Source organism: Oryctolagus cuniculus, chromosome X (assembly GCF_051225735.1).
Source record: "Oryctolagus cuniculus isolate XC-2025 breed Fujian yellow rabbit chromosome X, ASM5122573v1, whole genome shotgun sequence".
Lineage (NCBI taxonomy): Eukaryota > Metazoa > Chordata > Mammalia > Lagomorpha > Leporidae > Oryctolagus > Oryctolagus cuniculus.
In genome coordinates, this window is record NC_142888.1 from 132,531,090 (window position 1) to 132,554,833 (window position 23,744).

At 49.1% G+C, this 23,744-nt stretch overlaps 1 long non-coding RNA gene across 4 annotated transcripts; it reads right to left on the reverse strand.

Moving 5' to 3' along the window:
* Positions 1-200: 200 nt before the first annotated feature.
* On the reverse strand, positions 201-3,672 carry LOC149119773 (uncharacterized). Of its 4 annotated transcripts, XR_016227569.1 has the most exons (4): positions 2,313-2,747; positions 1,908-2,036; positions 1,368-1,581; positions 201-414 (listed from the first exon to the last, which is right to left on the reverse strand). It is a non-coding gene; the product is annotated as an uncharacterized LOC149119773 (long non-coding RNA). The 4 variants fall into 4 exon arrangements; XR_016227570.1 differs by lacking the exons at positions 1,908-2,036; positions 2,313-2,747 and adding an exon at positions 2,769-3,672; XR_016227567.1 differs by lacking the exon at positions 1,908-2,036 and having other exon boundaries at positions 2,324-2,747.
* Positions 3,673-23,744: the final 20,072 nt, after the last annotated feature.

Consider the following 23,744-nt stretch of genomic DNA (forward strand, 5'->3'; position numbering starts at 1 on the left):
GATGCTTGAATGTTAGCACTACCCCAGAACATAGACTCCATCATGGAGTTTAAGGCTCCTTAGGGGTTGAATATCTAAGGTACAGTGGTGTAAGCCACCAAGAATTCTTGGGGCACTGGAGCTTCAGGGTTTGAGAAAAACTCTGATGGCTGGTCTTAGCTTTCATTTTTTAAAGTTTTATTTATTTATTTAAAAGTCAGAGTTACACAGAGAGAGAAGAGGAGGCAGAGAGAGAGAGAGAGAGAGAGAGATCGGTCTTCCATCCGCTGGTTCACTCCCCAATTGGCTGCAATGGCTAGAGCTGCGCCGATCTGAAGCCAGGAGCCAGGAGCTTCTTCTGGGTCTCCCACGTGGGTGCAGGGGCCCAAATGACTTGGGCCATTTTCTACTGATTTCCCAGGCCATAGCAGAGAGCTGGATTGGAAGTGGAGCAGCCGGGTCTCGAACTGGCGCCCATATAGGATGCTGGTGCTTCAGGCCAGGGCTTTAACCCACTGTGCCACAGCGCCAGCCCCTGTACTTGCATTTTTTAAAAAAGATTTATTTATCTGAAAGGCAGAGTTACAGAGAGGCAGAGGGAGGGAGGGAGAAAGGAAGGGAGGGAGGGAGGGAGGGAGGTTGGTTGGTTGGGAGGTATTCCATCTGCTGGTTCACTTCCCAAATGGCTGCAATGGCCAGAGCTAGGCTGATCCAAAGCCAGAACTTCTGGGTCCCTCACATGGATGCAGGGACCCAAGGACTTGGGCCATTCTCTGCTGCTTTTCCAGGCGTATTAGCAGGGAGCTGGATTGGAAATATAGCAGCAAGTACTTGAATTGGCTCCCATACAGAATGCTGGCACTGCAGGTTGCAGCTTTATCCGCTATGCCACAGTGCTGGCCCTGAAACATTGTAAAATTTTATGCCCAGTCTAAATCGTTCTGTAATTTGAGTAGAAAAGGACCATTAGCACCCACTATTTGGGAAGTAGATTATACCTTTCCTTTCTTAAAGGGAATTCCACATGTTATTTATGTTTTTTTTTAAGATTTATTTACCACAACTGTCAGCTGTCATGATACAAATGCATCATGAACTATGTGTGAGAGAGCGTGCGGTCAACTTACAGGAGGACGAGCTATTGATGGTCCTGAGAACATCAATGCAATGGTTTGTATCTGCTCTGCTAGGATGAAGTTTCTTTCTGTCTTTATGGTCTCTGAGTGGACTGACTGCCTGTGATAACACATCCCATTCTGCTGCTATGCATATTAATCACTAAAAATGATTTCTAGCTTTGTGGAGACCTTTTCTGGATGGCAGGCGAGTTTTCTGAGAGAGGGAGCAGGGGTGGGGTGGGGGAGAAAGAGCCTGAGCGAGTCCCTTACCCACTGGTTCTCTCTCCAAATGCCAGGAGTCTCTGCCCTAGAGAAAGTTGCTCAGCCTAGGGCCAGACTCAGGATTGGGCCCCACACCCTTGTGCCACGGTGAGACGTCCCTGGAGGCACAAAGCGCTGCATGGCCTGCGCCACCAAGGACAGCTGGTTGAACAAGGAGGCTATGGAAATCTGAAGCAGACCAGAGTTTTCGGCAGCTATTCGGCTAAAAGGGAAGGGAAAGAGAAGTCACGTGAGAGGGGCTAAGTTCACGCCCAGGGCCCTGAGTCCTGCCGCGGCCCCCCTCCCCGCCCTGCCGCGGCCCCCTGCAGTCCTTGGGCCTAACCCTCCAGTGTGCAGCTCAGCAGCCCTCAGTAGTCAGGTGTGGCAGTGACCAGGTCCCCTCCTTCGACTTCACACTGAAATGTCTCCAGGTGTCCACCAGAGGGCGCCCTCTGCCAGAGACTAGCGCCGTCCCCGGCTGCGTGCCTGCCTGCCTGTACCGACCCCCACCCCCGACCCGGGCCGCCGCCTGCCCCTTCTAGAACGTACACGAGCAGCTGGCTGCCAATCACTGTGAGCGCCCTGCGGACCGCCCCTCTGAAGGGCCGGGCACCTGGAGCCAGGCATCTGAGGGCAACCTCTGCCTCCGTGGCAGACACGAATGACGCCGAAAGTCGGCTGGTGGGGATTCAGCTGAGGCAACTTTGCGCTCGAGCCTCTGGCCTCCCGGGCTAGCCGAGGCTCCTCACCGTCTCCTGGCGCCACGCTCGCCCACAGCACCCGCTCCCGCCATTTGGGCCGGTGCTCTCAGACTGCCTCCTCCAGCCACCGTCGGCTCCCCGACTCCTCTCTCTGTCCTCTGCCCCCAGGGCGCTCCTTGCCTGCCCGAGGCCACCCTCAGCCCCGTCCCTCGGCCCCGTCCCTCCGCCCTGGGGTGCGCCTTGGAAAGGATACCACTCCTGCACCTGGCGCCCTGCCGCGGTGGACGCCTGGGCTGAGGCAGAGGCCTCGCCACCTTGCCCTGCGGCCTGCGACAGCCCTCGGCTGGAGGAGCGCCCGCCCCCTCAGCAGGGCCCGCTGCTTCTGGGCCGGTCCAGCTGCTGGCCCATTCCCGGCCGCCTGCGTCCCCGGCATCGTCCGAGCCCCTGTCGGGGGCATGCATCGAGGCTCTGCTGCCTCCTGACGCCCACGGCAAAGGCTTCCCGCCTGCTAGAGTCCGCTGAGGGACTGGGGCTCTGGGGCGAGCTTGGCGCCCAGCTCCGGCCCTTCCACAGAACGCCACAGGGGTGAGCCCCGCGCCTGCGCCGGGAGGCCCCTGGGAAGGCGCCCCTGTGGTGGAATGAGAAGGCCATGCCAAGATGGCCGCTGGCGAGCCAGCGCCAGTTACTCAGGAATGGCTTGGAAACCCACCTGGCGATGGAGCCAGCCTGGCAACAGGCTGTGATTGGATGGCTTCGGAGACTGCCTGGCAACAGGCTGTGATTGGTTGGGGCACAGACCGCCCCTTGACCAGATTGGCTGCCTCGGCTATTTAAGCTGCTGAACCGACTGAAATAAACGCGTCTGCGGGCTGCTAGCCTCTGGCCCGCTTTCACGCGACTCCCGGGTCTGTGTGGTGACAGACCCCGTGCCTCTTGCCCGCATCACGCTCCTCCTCTCAGAACGAATGCACTTCCACACGCCCCCAGGTGTTCCGGACTTGCTGAGCCCGCACTGCGGCCTGCTGTCCCCTGGGAAGGCGCCCCCACGTGTTCCGGGCGTGCTGAGCCCGCGCTGCGGCCTGCTGGGCCTGGAGATCCCTTGGGTTCCGGAGGGGCCTCGGCTCCTGGCGAAGCCCGGCCCTTGGTCCCTGACACCAGCTGGGCTGCCCAGGGTGCCTGCGCCACCAGGCCCGGCCGAGTGGCCTCTCGGAACAGGGTTGGTTCCCTGCAAGCCCGCCACGAGGCTGGGCTCGTGCCGGCCTCGCCTCAGCGCCTGTCACCCGCCTTCCTTGAACTCTCCTTTCCTGGACCCCGTGCGCCCTGCCCCCGACTCCAGGGGGCACCCGGGAGACACGCAGCCCGCACAGCGATTTTGGGGAGGCGGCCGCTGGAGCGGGGATTGGGCGTCTGCACAAGGCCAGGGACAGACTGGGAACGGGCAGGCTGGGCACGGGTCTTGTGGGCCGCACTGGACACTCCCTGGCGCTGAGTGGAGGGGCATGGGCAAGAGAGACAATGACAGGAGAAGAGCAGGAGGCCTTCGCGGCCTGGACTGGCTAGACCAGATAAGGCAGCCTGCGGGGAGCCGTGGCAAGGGCCTGTTGAGGGGAGGACCAGTGGGAAAGGGTCGTGAGCATCCCTTCTGGGTGTGGGCGGGGGTCTCACTGTCAGTCTCTTCATGCCGAGTCACGTACCTTATGTAGCAGTAGCTGCCCGTGCCACCCAGGTGCAGGCACGGAAACCCCAAGAGCCTAGGTAACAGTCCTAGAAAATGACCAGGTGTTGTAGTCCTAGAGTTTGAGGTGATTCATGTACACATGAGTGTATGTGATTAAAAGTGTCCGTAATGGTAGCAGCGCCCAAGTTTCGGACAATTGAACACTCAGCTCTCGGGAGCCCACATGAGCTAGCGCCCCAGCACCAGCGCGCTTCTCTCCCCTTCACCTGTTGAGAGAATCCACTTATTTATTTATTGTTTTATTTATTGAATTACCGATTTGAAAGATTTACAGAGAGAGAGAGAGACCATCCATCCGCTGGTACACTCCCCAAACGGCTGCAATGGCCGGGGCTGGGCCAGGCTGAAGCCAGGAACCTAGATCTCCCACGTGGATGTCAGGGACCCAAGCGCTTGGGGTCATCTGCTGCTGCTTTCCCAGGCACATGTGCAGGGAGCTGGATTGGAAGTGGAGCAGCCTGGACTCGAACCCATGCCCATATGGTATGCTGACACTGCAGGTGGAGGCTTAACCTTCTTGCCATAGTGCTGGCCCCATGTTCAACATTTTTACTTGTTAACCATTTCCACGTCTTTGTTTTGGAGAATGTTTGTTACTTGATTGAATTATTTGGACAGATTTTTTTTTTCTTCTTTGCCATTGATTTGTTTGAATTCCTTAAATTTTCTGAATATTATTCCCTTGTCAGATGTATAGCTGGTAAATATTTTCTCCCACTCTGTAAGTTGTCTCTTCACTCTATTGATTGATGCTTTGGCTGCATAAAAGCTTTTTAGTTTGAAGAAATCTCTTATCTAGTTTTGTTTTTGTTTCCTGTGCTTGTGGGATCTGATCCAAAAAAAAAAAAAAAAAAAAAAAAGCCTTACCCATTGTAATGTCCTGAAGCTATTTCCCTATGTTTTTGTTTCTCTTTTACACATTTATTTCTTTATTGGAACGGCAGAGTTACAGAAAGACAAGACAAGAAAGACAGAGACAGAGACAGAGTGAGAAAAAAATCAGTCTGTCATCAGTTGGTTCACTACACAAATGGCCGCAATGGCCAGAGCTGGGCCATTCTGAAGGCAGGAGCCAGGAGCTTCCTCCAAGCCTCCCATGTGGGTGCAGGGGCCCAAGTACTTGGGCTATTTTCTACCGCATTCCTCTGGTGTGTTAGTAGGGAGCAGAACTGGAAGTGGAGGAGCTAGGATTTGAACTGGCATCCATAGGGGATGCTGGTGCCACACGAGGCGGCCTCACCCACTACACTAAAGGGCCAGCACTTCCCCCATTTTACTTCTAGTAATTTTATGGTTTCATGTCTTACATTTGGCTCTTTGATCCACTTTGTGTGGCATTATGATACATGGTGAGAGATAGGTTCTGGTTTCATTCTTCTGCCTGTGGCCATCCAATTTTCACAGCATCAATTGTTGGAAAGACTGTCTTTCCTCCAATGTATGTTCTCAGCACCTTTGTCAAAGACCCGTTGGCTGGAGAAGTGTGTGTTGTATTCTGCTCCATTGGTCTGTGTTTCTGTTTTCACGCTAATACCATGCTGTCTTCATTGCTGTGCCTTCCTAGTGCATTTCAAAATCTGGTAGCGTAATGCCTCTTGCTTTATCCTTTCTTGATGAATAATGCTATGGTTATTTGGAATCTTTTGTGATTCCATACAAATCTTAGTAGCAGTTTGCCTACTTCTGTGGCAAATGCCATAGGTATTGTGATTTAGATTGCACCAAGTTGCACATCATATATTGTACATATTAATGATACTGATTCTTGCCCTCTATGTAAACAGGATGTCTTCCCACGTTTTGGGTCACCTTCAAATTCTTTAATCCATATTTTGTACTTTTCAATGTAGATTTCTTTTACTCCTTTCTGGGTAAATTTGTAGGTTTCTTTAGCTATTAGAAATGGGATAGGCTTTTTTATTTTTTTCAGAAGAGCCACTGTTAGTGTGCAATGATGCCACTACTAGTGTTTGTACATTGACTCTGTATACGGCAACTTTGCAGAATTTGTTTATTAATTTTAGCAGTTTCTGGTGGAGAATTTGGGGGTTCTATATATAAGATCATGTCATCTCTGAGCAGGGACGATATCATGTGGGGGGTTGTTTGCTCTTGTTTTTCTACTTAGTTAAAATACAGGGATAGTATGCTTCTTTGAGATCATTCTGCCTTTCTAAAATTAGTTGAGGGGCTGACGCTGTGGCATAGAATGTTAAGCATCCCACATGGGCACAGCTCAAGCCTGGCTGCTCTACTTGCAGTGCAGCTCCCTGCCAATGTGCCTGGGATAGCAGTGGAGGATGGCTCGAGTGCTTGGGCCCCTGCGCCCACATGGGAGACCTGGAAGAAGCTGCTGGCTCCTGGCTGCCTGGCCTAGCCCTGGTTGCTGCAGCCATTTGGAGAGTGAGCCAGCGGATGGAAGATCTCTTTGTCTCTCTCTCTCTCTGCCTTTCAAATAAATAAATCTTTTTTTCAAATAAGAACAAAAGTTAGTAGAGAGTGGTTTCGTGTGGCCTACCCCATGATCTAATACTGAAGACTATCTCACGTGCTGTAGTAGAGGAAGTGTATTCTGTAGACGTTGAATGATCTGTACACGTCCATGAGGTCTAGGGTGTGGTTTCAGTTCTGTTTCTTCTGTCTGGATAATCTGTCCACTGCTGAAAGTGGTGTGTTATGGACCCCGATATTATTGTACTGGAGTCTCTCTCTCGCTTTTGGTCATGTTAGTATTTTCATGAAGTATTTGGGCGCTCCAATATTGGGTGTACATATACTGAGAATTGCTATTTCCTCTTGCTGAACTGAACCCTTTATCATTATATAATGGTCTTCCTTTTGCTGCTTTTTCATTTTAAAAACATTTTATCCACTCTAAGTATAGCTAGTCTTGATTTCTTTTGGACCTCATTGACAAGGACATTTTATTCCATCCTTTCACTTTCAGAGTGTGTGTGTCCTTAAAGGTGAAGTGAGTTTCCTGTAAGCACATCCTGTGTATTTTTAAATAGGTTGTCTTCAAGCCCCCTAATCCTTGCTGCTGTTTGATTTATTCCACTATTGACACTTTCTATCACACTTTTAATTTCACTTAGTGTACTTTTCAGCTCAAGGATTTCTGTTGGATTTTATTTCAAAGTACTTCCAAACTTCTATCTCTCTAAGCCTCTGATAGACTATTAAATCATTTCCCTGTGTTCTCTTGATGTTCATTAATTTCCCCTGAAATAGCTATTTTGGGACCTTCATCTGAGCATTTGAAACGTTCAGTCCTAGTTGGTTGGGTTTGTTTGTCAAGATGACAACGGTATCCACGGAAATAGGTCTGTCCCACCATAGCAGATCTACCCACCTGAGTCTGGGGCCCGTCTAGAGGCTCCGTCTCTGAGCAGTAGCCTGAGGATAGAGGCCGCCTTTGAGCTTCATGTGGTGTGTCACCGTGGCAGGCCTGGTACTGAGCCCCAAATCAATGTCCTGAGATCACTTTCCTGCCTACTTCCCAGCAACTGGAGTCTCTCCCTGCTATCTAGCAAAGATTGGGGGAGGGGTGGTTGAGGCGATCCCTTGGCCATCTGGCTAAGGAGAGCCCAAAGGATCGTCTTTCAGGTACATACCCGGAGCGTGGCACTGTGCTGCACCAGAGCAGGCTGGGCACGGGTGTCAAATCTATGATCTTAGGTACCTCTGCCTCCCCTGAGTCGGAAGTGAGCTTCCTCTCTCCATGCTGTGCTTCTTGGGATGGGAGAGGGTTGATGTGGCACCCTTCTTTCCTGCTTTCTTCAATATGTCTCCTCTTACTATGATAAGAAGCAGACACTATCGTCTCTCACCTGGCTTCCTCAGCTCTCTTAGTGATGGTGACCTGGGATCACTGTGAGTTTTTGTTCAAGTGGTTGTCTCTATGCAGAAGTGGGTCTTCCTTTGTTGCCCTCTTGCACTGCTCCCCCCGCCCCCCGAATTTTAACATACATCTCGGCTTCTCACCTTCCTCACAGCACTGTGTACAGAGCAAACATTTAACATTTTGGGACCGGTGCTGTGGTACAACCTGTTAAAGAGCCCCAGCCTGCAGCCCTGGAGTCCCGTAAGGGTGCCAGTTCCGGTCCCGGCTGCTCCACTCCCAATCCAGCTCCCTGCTTATGTGCCTGGGAAAGCAGTGGAAGATATCCCAAGCCCTTGTGCCCCTGCACCCATGTGGGAGACCCGGAAGAGGCTTCTGGCTCTAGCTTCTGAAGCCATTGTGAACATTTGGGGACTGAACCAGCGGATGCAAGACCTCTCTCTCTGTCTCTACCTCTCTCTGTAACTCTGTCTTTCAAACAAAAATAATTAAAAAGTTTAACATTTTGACATATTCCCATTTATATTTCCTCATCATTTGTGCTTTAGACTCTGTTGTATACAGAGCTCAGGGAGAAATTTTGATAAACTTGTGCATTATAGAGGCTCCTCCCATGGTTTCTTTCCTAAAATTAGATGTCTTACTAGGACCTTAGAGAAATGCTTCTGCTGCTGTCTATGGCTCTGTCTGCAAAAATGATCTTGATCTTCCTTCCATTGGCACCCCTGTAGCACAGCCCAGGGATTAAGTCAGCTATTGCCATCAGAGGTTTGTAACACTGACGATACTGATCTGAGGCTTTCTAGAAAAGGACACTTTTACACATAAGCAGAGTCTAGAGTCCCTTTCCAAGTAATGCATGCATGCTTGGGCACACACACACACACACACACACACGCAGTGAAAATGCCTGATGGTATTCAAGTAGTGAAAGGCCTTTAAGAGGGAAGTGGGGCAATGTAGATCTTCCGCGAGGCTTCAACACAGCCTCCTTAGCTTGGAGGAGATTTAGATATGATGTGCAGTAACAGTGATGCCTGGTGGGAAAGAAGTGAATGAGCCAGTGGAAAGAGTGGCCACGGGAAAGTGTTGGAGGAGACACCTGCTGTCTGCCATGTGACGCAGAAGCACAACTGAACCAGAGGCAATTAAAAGAGGAGAAAAGTTCTTTAGGAAGTGCTCCTTGAGGGGAGCTGGGGAAATGCCCCCCCCCCTTCCTCTAACTGCAAGAGTTGGGCCTCCTTGGCCTCCTCCTCCCCCACCCATCAGAAGTGTCAGTTGTACATTATGATGTCTGAGGCATCTGAAGACTCCCATTGGCTGGGGGGCACACCCTGCTGACCAATGAAAGCTGAGGTTGTTGGCTCTTCATTGTTGTGCGGAGCATATATTTAGAGAGGTCCAGAGCCCTAGTGCAGACCACTCTTGGTAGCCATGGCTGAGCTGGATGAGCTTGAGGCACAGCAGCCAGAGGAAGCTCTCAGTGATGAGGAACCAATGGCTGCAGTTGCCAGCCCATCAAGGCTAAGCATCACGGAAGGGACGGAAGAGAGTATTCCTCTTGATCCCAACATCGAAGAGGCTGAAAAGGTCAGAATACTTCCCGTGGCCCTCTATCTCACCACTGACCCCCACCCCCACCCCGCCACCCAAAACTCCCCAGCCTCTCCTCGTTTGGCACAAAGCCCTTCCTCGGCCTGCACCTCTTTTTAGAAAACCATCCTTCCCGTTCACCTGTTCCTGTCTTGCCCCACACGCTGCCTCTGAACTAACATCCCGTCTGTGCTCCCTCTGTTTCTTTACAGTTGAAAAGAATCATGAAGAAAGTGAAGCTTGCCCTGCAACACAGCCCAAGACCCAAAACGGCGCCCAAGTCTCAAATAATCGTCATCTACCGCAGGGGGCTTAAGAAGAAGCAGGGACCGAAGGCAGACCAGGAACCCGAAGGCCTGTGTAAGTGGGTCTCTCCAAGCAATGCCTTGTGCATCAGAAATACTGAAGAGATGCAACTGGCCCGTGTCTCCGGAGGCAGCTCTGGAGACGTTGCTAGCCCCGAAGACTCACTCTCATACCCATGATGTCAATAAAGTCAGAGGGCTCTAAAGCGATGTGTCTGTATTTTTGTAAGCTCTCTTCTGGTGGGGAGGAGGAAGGAGAGGTGGGTGTGGGAGAAGGGAGGAAGGTGAGGCCTGTAGGGCTGGGAGCCAGCAGACCTGGGGGAGGCGGACTGGGAGAGATGGACTGGGTAAGGCTGGGCACAGAAGACGGCTTTCCCTGGACTCTTTTACCTGCCAGCCAGCAGGAAAGGCTTTGGTGTTGCTAGGAAATGGGCAGGGAGGCATGGCTGGGAAGGGGGTAGCGGGAAGACACTGGGGATGAGAGTGCCAGAACCCAGAAGGGGAAATGTATGATGCAGGTTTGTGGAGCAGCATGTAAACAATGTCTGAGAGCCGAGAAAGATGGCTGAATAGACGGGAACTGCACTTACCTCGGCCACAGAAGATGACCAGAAGGACCGGAAGGGAGGATCCAGGAGAGAGGGAGAGAGAGAGAGAGAGAGAGAGAGAGAGGAGGGGGAGGAGGAGGGAGGTGGAGAGGGAGAGGGAGAAAGAGAGGGAGAGAGAGAGAGAGACGGGAGGGGAGGAGGGAGAGAGAGAGAGGAGGGGGAGAAAGGGAGAGAGAGAGAGAGAGGGAGAGGGAGAGAGAGACAGAGGGGGGCAGGAGGGAGAGGGAGAAAGAGGGAGTGGGGGGAAGGCAGACGGGGGAGGGGGCGGGTCCAGGGAGAGGGAGAGGCAGAGGGAGAAAGAGAAAGAGGGTGGGGGAGGGGGAGTGGGGAGGAGGAGAGAGGAGAGGGGGAGGGAGAAAGAGAAAGAGGGAGGGGGAGAGGGGAGGAGAGAAGAGGGGGGAGGGGGAGAGAGGAGAAGGGGAGGGGGAGGGGGAGGGAGAAGGATAGAGATACAGAGGTGGAAGGGGGAGGGTGAGAGAGAGAGGGAGCTGGAGAGACGGGGTGGAGGATGGAGAGGTGGAGAGGGAGAGGGGGGAAGGCAGATGGGGGAGGGGGCGGGTACAGAGAGAGGGAGAGGCAGAGGGAGAAAGAGGGAGGGGGAGGGAGGAGGGGGAGAGAGGAGAGGGGAAGGGGGAGGGAGAAGGATAGAGATACACAGTTGGAAGGGGGATGGGGAGAGGGAGAGGGAGCTGGAAGGGGGGGAGGAGGGAGAGGTGGAGAGAGAGAGAGAGGGAGGGTGGGGGAGAGAGAGAGAGAGAGAGAGAGAACATGCTGCAGCATCGACTCTGCCTGGCTCCTTCTTGGCTAGGGGGCTGCCCGCTGCCAGGAAAAGTAAGCAGAAAGTTCCTGGGTCCTACCCCCACCACCAACACCTCCACAGACCAGCAGCCCCAGCTCCATGAGAATCTCCCAGGGATCCCTGACTTTTAATCTAATTTGCTTTGCTCCAAGAAAGGAACCTACCTTGCCTCCCTCCACCCACAAGGCCCCAGACCTGGGCTTCTGAACTACCTTGTGCTTTAGGCAAGCGTAGGAGGCCCCCTTCAACAACAGAGGCCACACAGCTGGAGCTAGGGCTCTTCCCAGGGAACTGAGCAGGCTGCCCCGAGTCCTGCAGCTGTGACACTACTGGGCACAAGCTCCAGGGAGCTACACTTGCTCACTCATGATCTAGGGACGTTCCCCTGGGCTTCTTGAGGCTCTGGGCCAGCAGTAGCCTATACACAGTCCTGGAGGATCAGCTCCAAGGACGCCCCTTCTGCAGCTCTAGCACAAGGTGCTGGGTGGCCAGGGCACAGGCCCCAGCATCACCCTTGCATGTCCTGAAGCACCTGGGGACAGTCCCCTCTGTACACTGAATTCTGGGATTGTCACTGTTGGTGCTGCAACCCCTGGAGTATGCCACACTCACCCGTGGCATCTAGAGGGCCTAGCCTATCTTCCTCTGCTTCAGGCAGGTAACTGCCCGTCTGCAGTCCCTGGAATAGCTGGCATTCACCTGTGAGTCCTTGCATCCTGGAGCTCCAGGTCTGCGACTCCGTACTACAGTTCTCAGAGTCACTGGCACATAGTTACTGCAGGACATAGGAAAGACCTTACCTGCATGCCACTGCTCCAGACCCACATCTTTCAGTGCAATTTCCCCAGCACAATCTGTACTCACCCCAAGGGACCGCGGCAAGTTCCACTCAACATTCCCTAGTGCTTGGACTAGGTCTTGTGGTGCTACACACCTCAGCATTCATCACACCCACCCAGCAGGAGGAAGGACCCATTCTCATCGCACAGTCACGTGGCCATAGCAATCAGCGCGACAATCCCCGTCATCACTGAGGCTTGTCTGGTGGGACAAGGGGACAGCAACGCAACACAGATAGAGATTTAAAGTGATGTCTTGAAAACAATTGGTGACTTGAATGAGAAAATCAATAAAGAGATAGAAATCATTAAAAACAACCACATGTGTGCAGTCGCTTTCACCCTGCATGTGCATTCTTATTCACCCATGTGTGGGTGGTCTCATTCACCCACACGTGTGCACCTCATTCACCTACACGTGTGCACCTCATTCACCTGCGTGCGTGCATCTCATTCACCCACACATGTGCAGTCTCTTTCACCCACACATGTATGGTCTGCCCAGGGCAGCAGCTAGGCTGGGCCCTGTGGACCAGAACACCTCCATGTGGCCTCTCCACTCAGCTTGCCGTCCTCACAGCACACTGGCCTCCGCGCTAGTATTCCACACAGCCATCTGGAAGCTCCTCTGGGAGCAGGGTGAGCCCCGGACAACACAGGGCATCACTGCTGCCATACTCCTCCAGAGGAACCAGCTCCCAGACTCCCAGGGAGGGGCACGGAGCCCACCGCTCACTGGGAAGCTGTCGAGGCCATGGTGTAACAGAATATGTGGGACAGGCCATGGTCATGACCATCGCTGGAAAGACACTCAGGAGCGCTGCCCGTTCTTGTGCTCCACACATCTCCAAACGGCGGTGACCTTGTGCTCCTCACTGTGCCTGGCAATGAGCTCTGTGCAGTGGGAGAGTAAGTGCCTGGCGGGACAGAGCGAGGGCACGGCGTGGGCCCCCCAGCAGCAGTCAAGGGGCACCTTGGATTTTTTGCACTGCCCTCACGGGCCTGTTGGTGGTACCCTGGGCAAAACCCGTACACCCACTCCTTCCCGGTGACAGGAGCCCCCCACGCCCCCACAACCTCGTTCTCTGGAGAAATGCAAGGAGCCTCCTCAGCTCCATCTGAACAGTCAGTCTCCTACACTCACAGGTGAGGATGCTTTGGTTCTGCAGGCCTCCGTTTGCTGGCTCACCCAGGACACAGAGGCAACAGCAGCATCTCCCCCACAGGGCTATGTGGCGTCGACAGTTGCCCATCAAAACCCACGGGGCAGGCAGGGGCTGCAGGGGCTGGGGAAGGACAGAGAGGACGAGTTGGAAACCGGGTCCCCACGCAAACAAGCTGCTTCCCCAGGGACTGGCCCACGAGAGTCACTCAGGGCGTGTTGGTTGACCAAGTGGAAGAAGGTGACGACAGCAGAGAGGCAGGGCCGGGCTGAACGCCTGCCCCATGGGCCTTGTGGACAGTCCCTGCCCACATGAAGCGGGGAGAAGGCATGTGTGCTGGGAGGCGGAAGTTGCTGTCCTCAAGAGGAGAGCTGTCCCCAGCCACAGAAGGGGAGCAGTGTAAGGATGACTGACAGTGAGACCCTATTGATGACATTCAGCATGCTGATGACAGCAGGGAAATGGTGCTATGCATGGAACAGACGGCAGGTGGCACTTGCAAACCCTTCATTCCTGACCCTTAAGACACTTTGAGGGGAACACACTGTAGTGCAGGGTGCACTTCTGATCCAGCTCCCTGTTGAAGCACCTGGGAAGACGGTAGAAGATGGCCCGAGTCCTTGGGCCCCTGCCACCCAGGTGGGAGAATCGGATAGAGTTCCAGACTCCTGTCTTCAGCAGGGACCAACCCCAGGCATTGCAGCCATTTGGAGAATGAACCCAGAGGGTGGAATATCCCTGTCTCTGTTGCCACTGTCTCTGTAACTTTGCCTCTCAAATGAATAAATAAAATATTCAGAGAGACAAAGAGAGAGTATAGAGAGAGCAGCCAACATTTTTATAATTTTAAAATGTGAGGGACTTTTCATAACAAACAAAATCTACATCCAAAATGAAACAAAAGCACATCCCGCACATTTAAATATATTGAAGATTTTTGTACATTTTGTCCAGAGGGGCATATTTGGATCATGTCCTGTGAGAGGGGCCAGAGGCAGCGGACTGGGCTGGGCTGGGCCAGATGGAGCAGGGCAGCTTGCAGAGAAGTGGGAACTTCAGCACAGGGTGGGAGAGCAGCTGGCCCCTCCCGGAGAGCCCAGCCCCAGCAACCTCTTCTCTCCCAGGTGCTCACTGCTCTGGACCGAGAAGCATCCTGTGGGAAGCAGAGACTGCCACAAGCTGCAGCACGTCATCAGCATCCTGTTCAGTGACAGCTAAGGGTGGCCAACGCGGCGAGGAGGGCGCTCGTCTCTGTGCAGCTGTCCTCTGCACACATGGAGCGGCCACTTCCAAAGGGAGTCCAGGGCTGAGCCCCACGTCATGTGTTGTGGGGAGGGCGCCGGCCACGATGCCCCCTGCACACCTGGGCCCCCTTCGTTAGTGCCTTTTTTGGACCCTGTGGGAGCATGGGGTGAGAGCACAAAGCAGAGGGAAGAGGAGGAGGGATGGAACTGAAAATGGTGGGGGGGGGAAGGAAAGCTTTTCGGGAAGGTGACACTTGAGGGAGGCAGATGCACACTGGCAGAACAGGGCTGAGGATGGGGATAATCCCGCGCACTGGCCCTGAGACAGGGATGGTGATGAAATTAGTGTTGCTGAGCCGCAGAGAGAGCCGGGGGAGACTCCAAGGGGAGGAGGCCAGAGAAGACTCGGGCCAGGTAACTTCGGGCTGGCAAGCCACTGTCAGGGCTTCGGCTTTGGCTCTGAGCTCGCTCAGAGCTCACTGGAGGCTGTGAAACACAAGCGTGGCACAACCTGACTTAGTGTGCAGGTCTTCCGGCCTCCGCAGTCTGTCCAAAGGGCCCAGGCCACAGGCTGACTGTGGCTTTCCTGTGTGAGAGAGGAAGGAACAGACTAAAACATCACCCTGACTCCCAAGGGTGGGAGGGACTGATCCCACACTCCCAGGCCAGTGGCGGCAGCACCATCCGGGAAGGGCAAATCCCGATGCCTCGTCTGCTTGTCCCTTTCCCCAGCCACTCCCTTGCAGTCGCTCCCCTCTCTATCGGTTCTCACCCACAAGTCTCATTTGTCTGCTTTTCTAACAGAATACAACGTGATGGCTTCTCAGCTAGGAGTTAACCCTTGGCCAGAAACCATGCGTATTTCTCCCTTTAGGGAGAGAAGGCCCAAGTTCTCAGGTGGCACCAGGCAAATCAAGAAATAAACACATGGGTCTTCAGTGTAATGCTAAATAGTCAAGAATTTTCTATCGCATGGGATTAAAAAAAATGAAACAAGAGAGATTCCAAGATGGCAGAATAGGGAAAGGGCAGACTGCTCCAGGCTAGGGAAAAATAGTAAAAGAAAAAAAAGTGGAAAATGTGCATTCTCAGGGGAGAGTTGGAGGGAAAACTGCAGTGGAGATTCTGCAGAAGCAGCAGAGACATCGTGGATCTGTGTGGAAGGCGCAGATTCACAGCAACGAGCTTGGACACCACACACGACCCCAGCAGCCTAGAGCCTGAGACAGCACCAGCTTTGGAGAGCAAGGTGAGATCAGACTGCAGCGGCCTATGCCACTGGTGATGCAGCTGAAGGGAGAGTCTAGCGGACTTCACTGTCTTTGAGTGCAGCCTGGAGCCCTGAGGGGAACAGGGTGCTTGCTAACCACAGCAGAAAAGGAAAGGGCACATTTCACTCTCCCCATCCCCCCACAACAGCACCCAGCAACTGGCTGAGAGAAGGCGGGCACCATTTTGGATAAGTCAGTGTTGTCCCCGCTCCTGCCCGCATGCCCTGCACCTGGCTGGAATAAGATGCCGTCTTCTCAGCATAGGCACCAGCGGTAGCTCGGGGGCGTGCACACAGCAATGGGAGGGGAAAAGCCGCCATTCTGAATCAGTACCGGCTGCAGAGATTCTTGCACATGCCTGCCTCGTAACCGGCGGGGAAAAGGTGTGACGGTGAAACGAGTTAGGGCTGTGGCCGGTGGCTATTGTGCACGCCTGTGATCCAGGGATTTTACCAGAGGGAATAATCAGCATGATCCACCGTCTTTGATTCTGGCTGGGGAGATTGACAGGCAGCTGGACACCCCCATAGGACTGTGAGGTTCTCCCAGCATCGCAACATTTCACAGGCCCCAGGTCTCAAGTCGCCTAGGTGGAGCACCCACAGGACGCTGGCTCTGGGAACGTCTCAGTCTCTCCATGGACAGGACAGGCTAGTGGGGTGGAGTGGATCCTCTGCATCCCATGACTGTGGGAGCCTTGTGTGCTGAGACTGTGGGAACTCTGCGACTGCATTAGAGGGTGCAGGGTGCAGCTGGGTCTCTGAGCAATCATGTGTGCATCTCCACAAGCTCACTGCCCCCTGATAGCCTAGGCTGAGTCATTGCAGCTGTATCTGTGCTCACACCAAGGACTGAACAGATCATTTGTACAGAAGCATGGATGAGGACTGTACCCACTGAGGGCTAACACCTGGGCATCAATCACCTTGGAAGAGAGGAGGTGAGAGTGTAATTACATCAACAGAGGTGACAAGATCTCTGTTAACAAGAGATCTACCACATGCAACTTGGGTGTCACCCTGGATACTTGCCCCACCCTGGAGCACTGAACAAAGCACCCTGGCCACACCCAGCACACACCTCTGGATATTCACTGAAAACAAGACACTCCACTAAGCCACAGAGCCATAGTTCAAAGAAAAAAAAAGCAATCAGGGGAAAAAAAACCAACAAGTATCTCCACAAATGCCTAAAAATACACACAGAAATTCAAGAAAGAAGAATAAGGAAGACAACAAGATCCTCTCCCAAAGGAACACAACAAGATTTCAATATTAGAATGTGAAGATGAAGAGATTGATAAAATCCCTGAATGGGAATTCAAAAGATTAATCATAGAATTATTCAGAAGCAATGAGAAGCAAATTCACAAATTAAAGTAATCCATACATAGCATGAGTGAAAAATTCTCCCATGAAATTGAGATTTTGAAAAGAAATCAAAATAATAATGTTAGAAATGAAGGATGCAATAGATCACATAAAATATAGTGAAAATCTTTAACAATATAACTCATCATGCAGAAGAAAGAATATCCAAGCTAGTAGACAGAACTTTGGACATTTTCCACTCAGACCAAAAAAGAAGAAATAAGAAAAATTAAAAACTTGGAGATATGATCAAATGACCCAAGGTACAGATTGTAGGAATGCATGAAGGTGTGTAAGAGGAAGATTGATTAGAAGGCCTATTTAATGAAATAGTCACAGAAAATTTCCATAATTTGGAAAAAGAAAGGGGCATCAAGTGCACAAAGTACATAAAACTCCTAACAGACATGAACAGAAAAGACCCTCACCACGACACATTGTAGTCAAACTCTCCACAGTAGTACATAAGGAAAAGATTCTGAAATGTGTATGAATGAAGTGCCAGAATACTTTCATAGGATCTTCAGTTAGACTCACAGAACTTTCATAGGATCTTCAGTTAGACTCACAGATGACTTCTCATCAGAAACCTTATAGGCCAGAAGGGAATGTCAAGATATAGCCCGAGTCTTAAAAAAAAAAAAAAACTGTCAGCCCAGAATACTGTGCCCTGCAGAGCTCTCATTTATGAATGAAGATGAATAAAGTCCTTCCATAACAAACAGAAATTGAAAGAATTTGTCACCACTTGTCCAGGCTTACAAAAGATGTCTAAGGATGTGCTACACACAGGAAGATTACCATCTTGTTGAGGAACAGTTTTCTTAGTTTTTTATTCCGTTCTTTCTTTCTTTCTGTCTCTCTTTCTTTTCCTTTCTCAGACTAAACAGGAGAGGAAAGAGGAAGAGGTGGGAGGAGACTAGGTGGGAGATCAAGTATGATGGGAAGAATTACTACGTTCCTGATATTGTATTTATCAGATACAAATAAAAAGAAAAAAAAAAAGGAAAGCGAGTCATCACTATGAAAGAATGTGAAGGCAGATAATCTCCCAGTAAATGGACAAAAGTAATCCAAAGTAAACAGCAGGAATATTTATGGGAAAATGGCAGGGCCAAGTTGTTACTTATCAATAGTCACCTTGAATGTAAATGGCCAAAATTCTCCAATTAAAAGATACAGACTGGATGAATAGATTAAAAAACAAGACTCATCTATTTGCTTCCTATAAGATACACACCTCACTAACAAAGATAAACACAGACTGAGGGTGAAAGGATGGAAAAATATATTCCATACTAATGAAAACTAAAAAAAGAGCTGGTATAGCCGTCCTAATATCAGACAAAATAGATTTTAACACATAAACTGTTAAAAGAGACAAAGAAGGGCACTCTGTAATGATTAAGGGAACGAATCAACAGGAAGACATGACTATAATAAATATATAGGCACCTAATTATGGGGCACCTGGTTTTTAAAAAGAAATGTTAATGGATCTAAAAGAAGACATAGACTAGAACACAATAGTAATGGGGGTGGCTGGTGCTGAGGCTCAATAGGCTAATCCTCTGCCTGCGGCGCCAGCACACCGGGATCTAGTCCCAGTCGGGGCACTGGATTTTGTCCTGGTTGCCCCTCTTCCAGGCCAGCTCTCTGCTGTGGCCCGGGAGTGTAGTGGAGGATGGCCCAGGTCCCTGGGCCCTGTACCCTATGGGAGAGCAGGAGAAGCACCTGGCTCCTGCCTTCGGATCAGCGTGGTGTGCCGGCCGCAGCGCGCCAGCCGTGGCGGCCATTGGAGGGTGAACCAATGGCAAAAGGAAGACCTTTCTCTCTGTCTCTCTCTCTCACTGTCCACTCTGCCTGTCAAAAAAAAAATAGTAATGGGGCACTTCAATACCCCACTTTCAGCAATGGGCAGATCAACCAGACAGAAAATCACAAATGAAACAGACTTAATCCACACTATAGACCAAATGAACCTAACGGGTATTTACAGAGCATTTCATCCTACATTTGCAGAATACACATTATCCTCACTAGTGCATGGAACATTCTCTAGGATAGACCACGTGGTAGGTCATGAAACAAGTCTCAGCAAATTCAAAAAAATTGAAATCATATCATGCCTCTTGACTACCACAACATAATGAAGCTGGAAATGAACAATTCAAGAATCTCTCGTACATATGTAAACACGTGGAGACTGAAGAACATGCTCCTGAATGAACAGTGGGTCATAGGAGAAGTCAAAGATTTCTGGAAATGAAAGAATATGACAATATAATATATCCAAAGTCATGGGATACAGCAAAAGCAGTGTTAAGAGAGAAATTTCTAGCAATTGGTCCCTACGTCAAGAAATTGGAAAGGCGCCAGCGCCGTGGCTCACCAGGCTAATCCTCCGCCTTGCAGTGCCGGCACACCGGGTTCTAGTCCCAGTCGGGGCACCTGATTCTTTCCTGGTTGCCACTCTTCCAGGCCAGCTCTCTGCTGTGGCCAGGGAGTGCAGTGGAGGATGGCCCAAGTGCTTGGGCCCTGCACCCCATGGGAGACCAGGATAAGTACCTGGCTCCTGCCATTGGATCAGCGTGGTACGCCGGCCACAGTGTGCCAGCCACGGCGGCCATTGGAGGGTGAACCAACGGCAAAGGAAGACCTTTCTCTCTGTCTCTCTCTCTCACTGTCCACTCTGCCTGTCAAAAAAAAAATTAAAAAAAAAGAAATTGGAAAGGCACCAATAAATAAGCTAACAATGCATGTCTAGTGGAAAAAAAACAAACCAATATGAAATTAGGAGGAAGCAAGAAATAATTAAACTTAGAGAAGAAATAAACAGAATTGAAACAAAAATAATACAAAAGATCAGTGAAATGAAGCGCTGTTTCTTTTTGAAAAGATAAACAAAATTGATACATCATTGGCCCAATTAACCAAAAAAGGGAGAAGGCCCAAATCAATTAAATCAGAGATGGAAAATGAAATGTAACAACAAATAACACAGAAATAAAAGGAAATACCAGGGACAACAACAAATAGCTGTATGTCAACAAATTGGGAAACCTAGAAGAATGGATAAATTCTTGGACATATACAATCTATCAAAACTGAGTCATAAAGACATAGAACATCTAAATAGACCAATAATCAAGAAGGAGATTGAATCAATAATAAAGCCCCTGCCAAAAATAAAAGACAAGGGCAGGATTGCTTCACTGCTGAATTTGACAAGACATTTAAAAATAGTGAATTCCAATTCTTCTCAAGCTATTGAAAACAATTGAAAGGGAATGAATCCTCTACACTCCTTCTATGAAGCCAGTATCACCTTAGTTAGTAAACCAGAAAAACATACCACAGAAGTAGAACTATAGACCAGTATCCCTGATGAATATAGATGCAAAAATCCTCAACAAAATACTAGCCAATCTAATCCAACAACACATCAGAAAGATCATTCACCTGGACCAAGTGGGATATATCCCTGGTATGCAGACATGGTTCAACATTCACAAATCAATGTGATACATCACATTAACAAACTGAAGAACAAAAACCATATGATTATCTCAATAGATGCAGAGAAAGCATTTGATAAAATGCAACACCCTTTCATGATGAAAACCTTAAGCAAATTGGGTATAGATGGAACATTCCTCAACTCAATCAAGGCAATTTATGACAAACCCACAGCCAGCATCTAATTGAATACCCACTCTCACCACTGCTATTTAATATACTCCTGGAAGTTTTATCCAGAACCATTAGGCAAGGGAAAAAACCCAAAGGATATAAAATGGAAAGGAGAAAGTCAAATGATCCCTTTTTGCAGATGATATGATCCTGTATATAGGGGATCCAAAGGACTCGGCTAGAAGACTATTGGATGTCATAGAAGAACTTGGTAAAGTGGAATGGCAGGATATAAAATTAGCACAGAAAATCAATAGCCTTTGTACACACAGAAATTGCTATAGGTGAGAAAAATCTTCTAAGAACAATCCCATTCATAATAGCTATGAAATAATTCAATATCTTGGAACAAATTTAACTGAGGAAGACAAAAATCTTTACATTGATACAAAACATTAAACATAGAAGAAGACACAAAAAGTGGAAAAATCTTCTATGTTTGTGGGTTGGAAGAATCAATATCATCAAAATGTCCATACTACCAAAAGTAATTTACAGATGCAATGTAATTCCAATCAGAATACCAATGACATTCTTCTCAGATCTAGAAAAAACTAAGCTAACATTCATTTTGAAACAGAGTGGAGAGGCCAAGGCAATTTCGGCTGGCTGTCAAGGTCACAGCAGAAAATCTGTTTCAGCAAGGTGTGAGAACAACAGCTGCGGTCCTCTTGGTGGTTTTAGGTTTGCTGGGAACTACACACTGCATAAGAAAGCCGGAACTTCCTGGTGGTCCCAATAATGATTGCTGTATTTCTAATTTTAGGGAAGAGCACTTAGTCTCATAATCCCCAGAATGTCCATTGCTTTGTAGAATTTTAATCAAGCAGAATGTTAGTGCAGGAGAAGGGGTTGATGCTTTAAGCAAGGTTGAGCTGTTGTGGAAAGGAATTAAAAGGCAACAGGCTCCCTGGTGCATACTTCCCACTAGAATAAAGATAAATGTTATTAAAGCTTTAATTCAATAGGTGCTACAAATACAACAATGGTTTGGCTGTCAAAACTGTGGAATAGATCTAAGTGAACCTTTCGATGAGTGCAATAGAGAAATTAAAGAGTTACAGAAAGAACTGCAAAAGAGGGGATTCATTTAAAAAAGGGCCTGCTTTGAACACTGGGGCTTCTAGTAAAGATTAGATTAGGAAGGTAATATTCTAGCTTGTGTAGCCAATTTCTGCATAGCTCAACAACACTCCAGGCCTTGGCTTGTGTGGGCAGCCCGTTATCTCGCACCTGCTGATTGTAACCCATGCTCTGACTATGCCCTTGAAAATCAAAGAAATTGTAACAAGATGAAAATGGACAACAGACTTTTTATTGTAAGAAGAAAGAATCATTATGTGACTTATGCTATAAAAATGAAGTCTGGTGCTCGAGAGCCAGATCCATGCCATCAGCCTTGCTGTGAGTGTGTCTCATTTCTTCCTGCGCCGACACCTCTCAGACCTTTGGGAACCCCCGGACTGGCTGGTGCTGGACTCCCACACAAGAGACTCCAAACAGCTAAAGCAAGCTTATACAGTGAAAACAAAGCCAGAAGCATCACAATACCAGATTTCATGACATACTACAGGGCAGTCATAATCAAAACAGCCTGGTACTGGCAAAAAAACAGATGTGTATTCCAATGGTACAGAATAGAAGCTCCAGAAGTCAATCCAAGCATCTACAACCAAGTTTTCTTTGACAAAGGAACTAAAATCGATCCCTGTTGCAAACACAGTCTCTTCAACAAACGGTGCTGGGAAAACTGGATGTCCACATGCAGAAGTATGAAGCAAGACCCCAACTTTAAACCTTACACAGAAATCCATTCAAAATGGATCAAGAACCTACTTCTATGACCTGATACTATCAACTTACTAGAGAACATTGCGGAAACCCTACAAGACATTGCCCTAGGCAAAGACTTCTTGGAAAATATCCCAGAAGCACAGGCAATCGAAGTCAAAATCAGCAAATGGGATTACATCAAACAGAAGCTTCTGCACTGCAAAAGAAACACTCAGAAAAGTGAAGAGGTAACTGACAGAATGGGAGAAAATATGTGCAAACTATGCAACTATCTGATAAAGGATTAATATCCAGAATCTCTAAAGAGATTAAGAAATTCAACAACAAAACAATCCAGTTAAGAAATGGGTAAAGAACTTAAACAGGCATTTTAAAAAAAAAAAGGAAATTCAAATGGCCAACAGACACATGAAAAAATGCTCAGGATTGCTACCCATCAGGGAAATGCAAATGAACTTTCACCTCACTCCAGTTAGAAGGGCTTTCATACAGAAATGAACAAACAAGAAATGCTGGCAAGGATGTGGTGGAAAAGGTACCCTAATCTACTGTTGGTGGGAATGTAAACTGATACAGCCACTGTGGAAGACAGTAGGGAGATACCTCAGAAATTTGAATATAGACCTACCATATGACTCAGCCATCCCATTCTTGGGAATTTACCCAAATCAAAATAAATCAGCATATGAAAGTGTTATCTGTACCCCCATATTCATTGTAGCACAATTCACAATAGCTAAGAAATGGAATCAACCCACATGTCCATCAACTGTTGACTGGACAAAGAAATTATGGTATATATGCACTATGGAACAATTTACAGCAATAAAAGATGAAATCCTGTCATTTGCAACAAAATGGGTGCTACTGGAAACCATTATTCTTAGTGAAACAAGCCAGTCCCAAAAACAAATGCCATATGTTTTACCTGATCTGTGGTAAGTAATAGAGGACCTAAAACATAATCTATAGGAGTGAATTTGACATTTTGAGATTTGATGCTTGTTTATAGTCCTTGTCTGGACTGTTGAGGAACAGTGTTTTTTCCTTCATACTATGTGTTGAACTCTTAGTGTAGGGTCAATCTTACGAGTATAAAGTAAAGTGAAAACAGAGATTTAGAAAAACTGAGAATGGGAATAAGAGAGGGATGCGAAAGAATTGTGGGAGCATGGGCAGGATGGAGGGTAGGGTGTGAAGTATCACTGTGTTCCTGAATGCATATATAGAAAATACATGAAATTTGTATGCCTTAAATGAAATTTTAAAAAAGTGAAAGAACCATCAAAAGCATTAACATTGGCTTAATTCAAAGTGGGAACATTTGTGTCTGTGTGGCTGAAAGGTCCAAGGGCAGTTCTCAGTTTCAGGCACAGCTGGATCCAGGGTTTGGTTCTCTGACATCTGCCTTCCCATTCCAGTTTCCC